Raw genomic sequence first — 7,176 nt, 5'->3', positions numbered from 1 at the left:
GCAGTGTTGGTGAGGGGGACTTCTATCCCAGTCACATCTAATTTACCAACCAAACAAGACCCACAGCCAACCTCACATTGACAGACATGTTGGTGTACGATTTCTTGCTTCAACCTATGTTTATCAGGTCCCTGACTCTATACCTTATGAGGTTGATATTAAAAGATATGGGTAGCCACATATATATTATGACTTATGAAGCACTGGTGTTTGTCACTGTGTTCCCAATCTTCTTAGATGTTTTCTTCACCATGCCAAATGGAATGAAAATTACAATTCTTGGTAAGTGAGATGCAAATAATTTAAGTCCCTACCTTCTGACTGTTTTTCTAGTTTATTAGGAAGTTTCTGATCAAAGCATTAAAACTGACTCACAGTATTTCCTCAGAAACCTCAGGATGATTAGGAAGCAACTTCATTTAGAAGTTAATGGGTAAATTGCACACTTCAATTGTGTGAACTGTATATCTCAATAACACCTTTTTAAAAAAGTTAATGGAATTTCCATCTTGCTGTCATATTGGTTTCATTAATTTAGTCAAATACAACAAGGGAAAAATAAGCACCTCAGTGTTTATTACATTACGGCTCAGAGCACTAAAACCTCACTGAAATATTAATCTAGTTCATATTTGCAGCAGGAATTTTGAGGACTAAATTTATAATCAAACCTTCTGATTTTTTTCCCCTGAAAATCTTTTGCTAATCATTTGACAACTTATACAAGTAGTTTGAGCCACAAATTTTGCTTTCTCAGAGAAAAAAAGAAAGATCTCTACCTCCCCCAGCACAGAGAACTACAAAGGACATAACAAAAGTTTCCCTGAACAAACATTATTCAAAAAACCAAAAGACCAACCACAGCAGAAATTCTTACTTAAACAAACAACAGAGATAGCAGCATAGAACAAACAGCTAAAAGCTATTGTGAGGGTCAACACACAACCAATAGCTTTCGGTTTATATAAACTTGGGCTCTTAAATCCTAGATAAGGCTCAAACTGCGAACTGTATGCGAAAGACTTCCCACTTGTCAAGGTAAGGTTACCTCTAAGGCAAGTTAAGAAGCAAATTTCTATATAACATTAGTATGAATACAAATACATTGTTTTATTTTTTTAAGAACAAAATTATTTTCCACTTAAATGCTATTCATCTTGACACAGAAGATGTATAACTATTGTCTCCAGGCTGAAATGCTTTCCATGGGAGCAAACACATCAATTTTTTTTCTAGTCGATGAAAGACTTTGATCTAAGTTGCAGAAAATCACTCATGACTAACTTCAATTTGTAATTTGGTGCTTAAACAAATCCAAAAAGTGTTTTTCAAAATGGCACACAGAAAAAATGTTTTACCAAGTTTCTCTCATATTTCTTCTACTTAAATTCACAATTAATTTTTTAAACTCACAGTGCATTATGACAGTAATACAAGCAAATTCTTAAGTAACTATTTAGGAATCAGTAAAATCCATCCTTCCACAAAGGGATGAAATAAGTGAATAATTTTAATGCAAAATTAACTGTCTTCATTTCATTTGAGATAGAATGTAGAAAACAGTCATCTCAAAATGTTAGGAAATACTTTTGAAAAATAAAAAGATTTTTCTATTTTAATTTCAGGAGTAAATTAGGCTAATTGATGTCATATGCTTAACTTTGACTTTAATTAATGATAATAAAAGTTACCAAGTGTACTATCCCAGGGAAAACACCATAATAGTAGCTATTGACTATTTCATTTACATTTTAGTTTACTATTTCATTTACAAACTAAAGTAGGAGTTAAAGAAAATGTCAAATATGTACAGAATAACACACATATCCATTCAATGTCTGAATACCATCCACATGTGAGATGCTGTCCGTACATTATTCCATTTATAAACACACATGTGTTTAATTAGTACATACCACAAGTAGACAGGTGCTTAACACATGCACTTAATGGTAGCCTGGTAGTTACAGATAATGTGGTTAACTTCAGCAGACATCTGTGTTACACATATGGTCATCAAAATAATTGTGGCATGCTTTTTTGACACTGAAAGAGGCCAAGCCTGTTGCACACTGATTACTTCCAACAAAACCCTGCTTAAATTATTGTTTAGTTAAATGGCACATATCCAAAATAAGAGCATTATAAAGTTGCTACTGCCTTTGAATCACTCACCAATTTTCAACATATTTGTAAAACAAGATAAGCACCATCAGGTTATAAAAAGTAATTATGGATTAGGATTTTTTATTCATGTTTCTTTGACAAAATTATTCCATTTGATCCCAAGTCTTGGCTGCTCTCTTAACAGAATGTACATGCTCCACAGCTGACAGGGGTATGGCTTTTGTGATTAAATAGGAAGCTCACACTCCAGATGACTTTAGACTGTGCACTTCAGAAAGATTTTTGTTGTTTTAGTATCAGATCATCCGTTATCTTTTTCTAATTGTTTCTTTCCCCCAAGCTAAAGAGAATCTATGTATTATCAAAAATTTATGATGTTTTGTGATTTTTGCCTCTTTGCACAGTACACCAAAGAATGCTACATCCTCTTGAAAAGTTCTTTTCCTGATTTCATGGCGGGGGGGTGGGGGGCGGGAGGGGGGCGGGGTGTGGAACATAAAGAAAAGCTGGAAATATAAAATATGAAACAACCTTTTCCAGTTTTTTTTTTTAAGATTTTATTTTATTCATTTGAGACACAGAGATACAGAGAGAGAGAGAGAGAGCGCATGAGCAGGGGGAGAGGGAGAAGCAGACTCCCCGCTGAGCCAGGAGCCTAATGTAGGGCTCGATCCCAAGACCCTGGGATCATGACCTGAGCCGAAGGCAGACGCTTAACCATCTGAGCCGCCCAGGAGCCCCTCCAGGAGTCGTTTATTGGCCTTGAAGGGAAACACCAAATGAGAATCTGATTGACTTTTGCGTTTTATAATTCCTGGGAAACAATGTTCAAAACAATTTCCCGAAGAAAGGGTTAACTTTATCTTGTGGTTTTAACTGATCATTTTTACCCCCATCTCCTGCTTAAGATTGACACCTGTGAAATGAGAATTCTGTACACCAGGAATGGTGACATCAAAGCTTCAGCTTTTGGCCAGGAACAGTTACTTCAGTGTACATAATAAAGCTGTGTAAAAACTGATTCACACAAGGAAATGCCCAGGGCCTACGCCATTGGGATTAACTTCTGCCATACAAGACTAGGACACCGGCAGCTTGAACTTGGTTCTCAGACCGCCAGCTCTACGGAGATGGAGGGTGGGGGGCAATAGTGGGAAGGAGGAGCGGTAGCCCTTCACTGGACTCAGCTGCTAAGGTTATTTAAAATGCTCCGGTGATTTAAATATGCAGAAAACGAAACAAAACAAAACGTTCGGAATTCGGATCATCTTTAGGTAGTTACGTTGTTAGCAAGAGCAAAACAAGCGCGCAGGCGCGTCCGTCAGGTTGTCAACCATAAACATAAGAACTCATCAAAATTAAGGAAGTGGATCTCTGCAATCTCCCACAGCCTTTTTGTTTAGGTTCTCTAGGTTAATAGCAGTATTTGCATTTTAATGGCCTACAAACAGGCGCAAAGTTATTTACCGAGTCGCTTTGAGAGATGTTTACTTAAACGTGGGGATAAAACCAGTTCGCTTGTAGAACTGGAAATTATTTTCCGTCCAAACGTAGCATTACCCAACTACAAACCCAGGCAACACGATCACAGTCACCCAGTAAATGTGTTTCAGCGAGTGAACTATATGTTACTTCCCCAATGACACTAACAGAAAAAATCTTTCAACAAAGCCAAAGGAAATCGTGCCTTCAACACTGTATGCAGCCTGTATATTCAATTCTGTGACTCTCTGGAGCTGCGGGGGCCTTAGATGCTTTTGGAGGAAACCGGTGCTGGGAAGTTTTGGTCTCAGTTGCAGGACTGTGGGCTGCAGCTGAGAGTGGATGGGCGGACTACCCTTTGAGACAAGAAACTTACTTCCCTTTATAAAGGGATTCAAAGTGAATCCACCCGGACCCGTCCACACTACCTGAGTGCAGGGCAGCCGCGGCTCCTTGCCAGCGCGCAGAGAGCAGTGGCCGGCCGAGACCCGTGACAGCCCTCAGACAAAGCCTCGGACCCCCGAGCCTGCCCGGCTGCAGACCCCCCGGGACACGCCCCCGGCCCGCGCCTACCTTGATGCCCTGCTGCTGGGTGGTGAGGGTTAACTTGGATTCATTCAGAAGCAAAACTTCGCAGTAAAATTCTTCCGGAACAGCGCAGAAGCAGCCCATGTCGGCTGTGGCCGTCTCCAGCCAGGAGAGAAAGCTGCGACCAAGGCGCCGAGCCGCCCCCTCCCCTCAAGCGCGAGGCATTAATTTATTGTCCGCGCGGCGGGCAGGGCGAGAGGACCGGTTCCCGGTGGGGTCCAGGGCCACGCGGACGAGCCGCCTGGCGCCAGCTGGAGGTAAGGAGGGTGGAGAAGCCGGGGGAGTCAGCGCCCGGGAGCCGCCGGGGAAGCGCCGGCGGAACTGAGCGCAGAGGGCGGCGGCGCGTCCCCGCGCATCCCGCGGCTCGGGTTCCTCCGAAGGCGGGGGCGCCGCGGCCCCTCCCGCAGTCCTGGGGACGAGAAAAGTCGCCTGGCAATGGGGGCAAGAAACAGGAAAAGGGAGGGACGCGAGCTCCAGGCCCTCCCCAGGCGAGGAAACCCCTGGGAGCTGTGCAGCCCCCTCCGCCTGCGCCCGCCCAGAGCGCGGCCGCTACACCCGGCCTCCCTTCCCGGCGGAGTCCCCGGAGGGCTCCCACTTCCAGCCCCGACCCCACCCCGCAGCCGATTGGGGAACACTCGGCTGTTCCTTTGTGTCAGGGGTACCCACGACGTCCCAGTCCCACTGCAGGGCCAGTGGCCAGGGTCGTCACTCAGTCAGCTACCTCCGCCACCCCATCCCGCGGGCACCCAGAAGCCCGAAGAGTGTCGGAAAGGGCAGCGGGCTCCTTACCGACACTGGCGAGTGCAAGTCAGCTCTTGGTGGGGCGCGGCTCCCGTTTGGAGACCCTGGAACTCATCATGGGGGACTGTGTGTGGCCAAGTTCAAGCTCGCTCTCCGAGAACGCCTTGCTGTGGCAGCGGAGTGCTGCTCCTCCGGGAGATTCTGAGAAGCGGGGAGTCAGAGAGCTTGCGGGCGCGCCGGCCGGCGGAGAAGCGGGAGCCCAAGCTGGGAATGCGCCGGCGGGAGGATGGGGGTGTGCCCTGCGCATGCAGGCCGCGGCGGCTCCCGGGAAAGTTCTCTAGGCGGCGCGAGGGGTGGCGCCCCGGGCGGGAGCAGTCCAGGTGCAGCTAGGCTGGGCCCTGGCGTCAGCAGAAAGCCCCGGAGCGGAGCGGGGGCCCAGAGGCCGGGAAGGGGCGCCCCTTCCGGGCGGGGTCCCGGCTAAGGGCGGAAGACGGAGCGGAGGTGGTCGAACGGCGAGGTGCGAGCAGGTCCGCACGGGAACCCGCGCGCTGCACCCTGGCCGCCTGGCTGTCCCGAGCCCTGGCCCTGCTTGCCGTGTCCGTTTCCCGGGGAGACCGGAGGCTGGCTCCAGGAAGGCAGGCGCAGTTCTGCTCGGACCCTGGCGTTCGGCGCTCCCAGTCCCACGCCCTCAGCGCGACGGGCTGTGTCCAGGACTGGCGGGCACAATAGTTCTGAGGCTGCAGTGACCCCTGGTGGGTCCTCGTGTCCGTGCACAAGCAGCAGAGGCTGAGCGCCGGATGAGGCCGGGCTCCCTGGCCTTCGGAGCAGGTGCAGTTTGTGCTCTCCAGCTGCGAACCAGCAGCGAGTTAATGCAAGTGGAAGTTAGAGCTGACACAGGGGGAGGACGTGGGGCAGGGTTGACGGTAGGCCATCCAGAAAACTTCTCTACTTCATATTGAGTATCAGAAAGAGCAAGAGCTTTGGCATCTCATAGTTCTGAGTTTCCTCTTCTACCACTTATAAGCTAGGTAGTCAAAACTCACAAAATTTGCTTAAAACCTTAAAAAAATTTTAAAGAAAAAAAATACTGGCATCCGCCACACAGTAGAATGGAAATGAACAATTTACAACTTTGGAGGGAGTTTCCTTCCATAGTCATTTGCCACGAAGGACCTTCTAAGACGCTGCCTTTCCTGTTATCTCAGGTCCATCTAAACATGAATTAGCACAGTCCCCAAAGTGCAATAGATATAAACCCTCATGTTTAGTATGAACTTTACCTAAAGCTAAGAATCACACCCTTTTGTATCTTCCAAGGCTTCCCTGAGATTGAAGCAGGTTTTGAATTCCTAATCAAATTCTGTGTCCAACTTTGGGTTGTGTTGTCAATGTTTTGCCTGACATGAGCTGACACATTCTGGATTTTAACGTCTTTACTTCTGGAAGCTTTTCTGTAACAATGTTCCTGACATAAATTACCAAATGTGATTGAAAGGCTTCATAACAGGTTTTCATTCTTTACCACAATATGTAATAGGATCACCTGTGCTTGCAAAAACAAAAGGTAAAATGCAAGTGTAATCATTTCTTTCCCAGTTTTGAGTTTCACTGACACTTGTTTTATGTCCTTTGACTTTGTTTTGTTTTGTTTTTGTTTTACCTCCAATGGTAATGAAAAGGCTGAGGGTTTGGAGTGGGGGCAAGGATTCTGTTCCAGGTCCCTCACAAGGGAAAGTACAAAGCCAAGAATTCCCATACCTATGACAGCCATTTCTCAGTGAAGCACTTTCTTTTCCATTTCTTTGTCAGAGATTGGAGAAAAGAAAAAAAAAGTCTATTTAACACAAAATTGGAGTTTCCTAGAGATAATAGGAAGATTCCACAGGTTGTTGGGGTTTTTTTAAACACCTTATTGAACTATAATTGGCATACAGTAAACTGGATATATTTAAAGCCTATAGTTTGATAAGTTTGACATACGGATCCATGAAACCACGACTACAATCAAGCTAATAATTGTATTCATCACCCCCTAAAGTTTCCTTCTGTACCTTTGTAGTTCTTCCTTCTCTTTCCTCACACCTCATCTCCCATGCAACCACACATCTGCTGTCTCTATAGATTATCTACATTTCCTAGACTTTAATAGAAATGGCATAATAGTGACAACTCTTTTTTTCTTGGTCTGGTCTGTATCACGTAGCATAACAGATTTGCCCATATTGCTGTATATACCAA

At 45.6% G+C, this 7,176-nt stretch overlaps 1 long non-coding RNA gene across 1 annotated transcript; it reads right to left on the bottom strand.

Moving 5' to 3' along the window:
* Nucleotides 1-356: 356 nt before the first annotated feature.
* LOC145722623 (uncharacterized) lies at nucleotides 357-5,670 on the bottom strand. The gene is made up of 3 exons (XR_014147009.1): nucleotides 4,987-5,670; nucleotides 4,183-4,606; nucleotides 357-2,888 (listed from the first exon to the last, which is right to left on the bottom strand). It is a non-coding gene; the product is annotated as an uncharacterized LOC145722623 (long non-coding RNA).
* Between the last annotated feature and the right edge of the window lie 1,506 nt (nucleotides 5,671-7,176).

This window comes from Leptonychotes weddellii, chromosome 7, assembly GCF_054177405.1.
Source record: "Leptonychotes weddellii isolate Sample4059 chromosome 7, ASM5417740v2, whole genome shotgun sequence".
NCBI lineage: Eukaryota > Metazoa > Chordata > Mammalia > Carnivora > Phocidae > Leptonychotes > Leptonychotes weddellii.
This window is presented reverse-complemented; position numbering and strand designations above follow the sequence as displayed.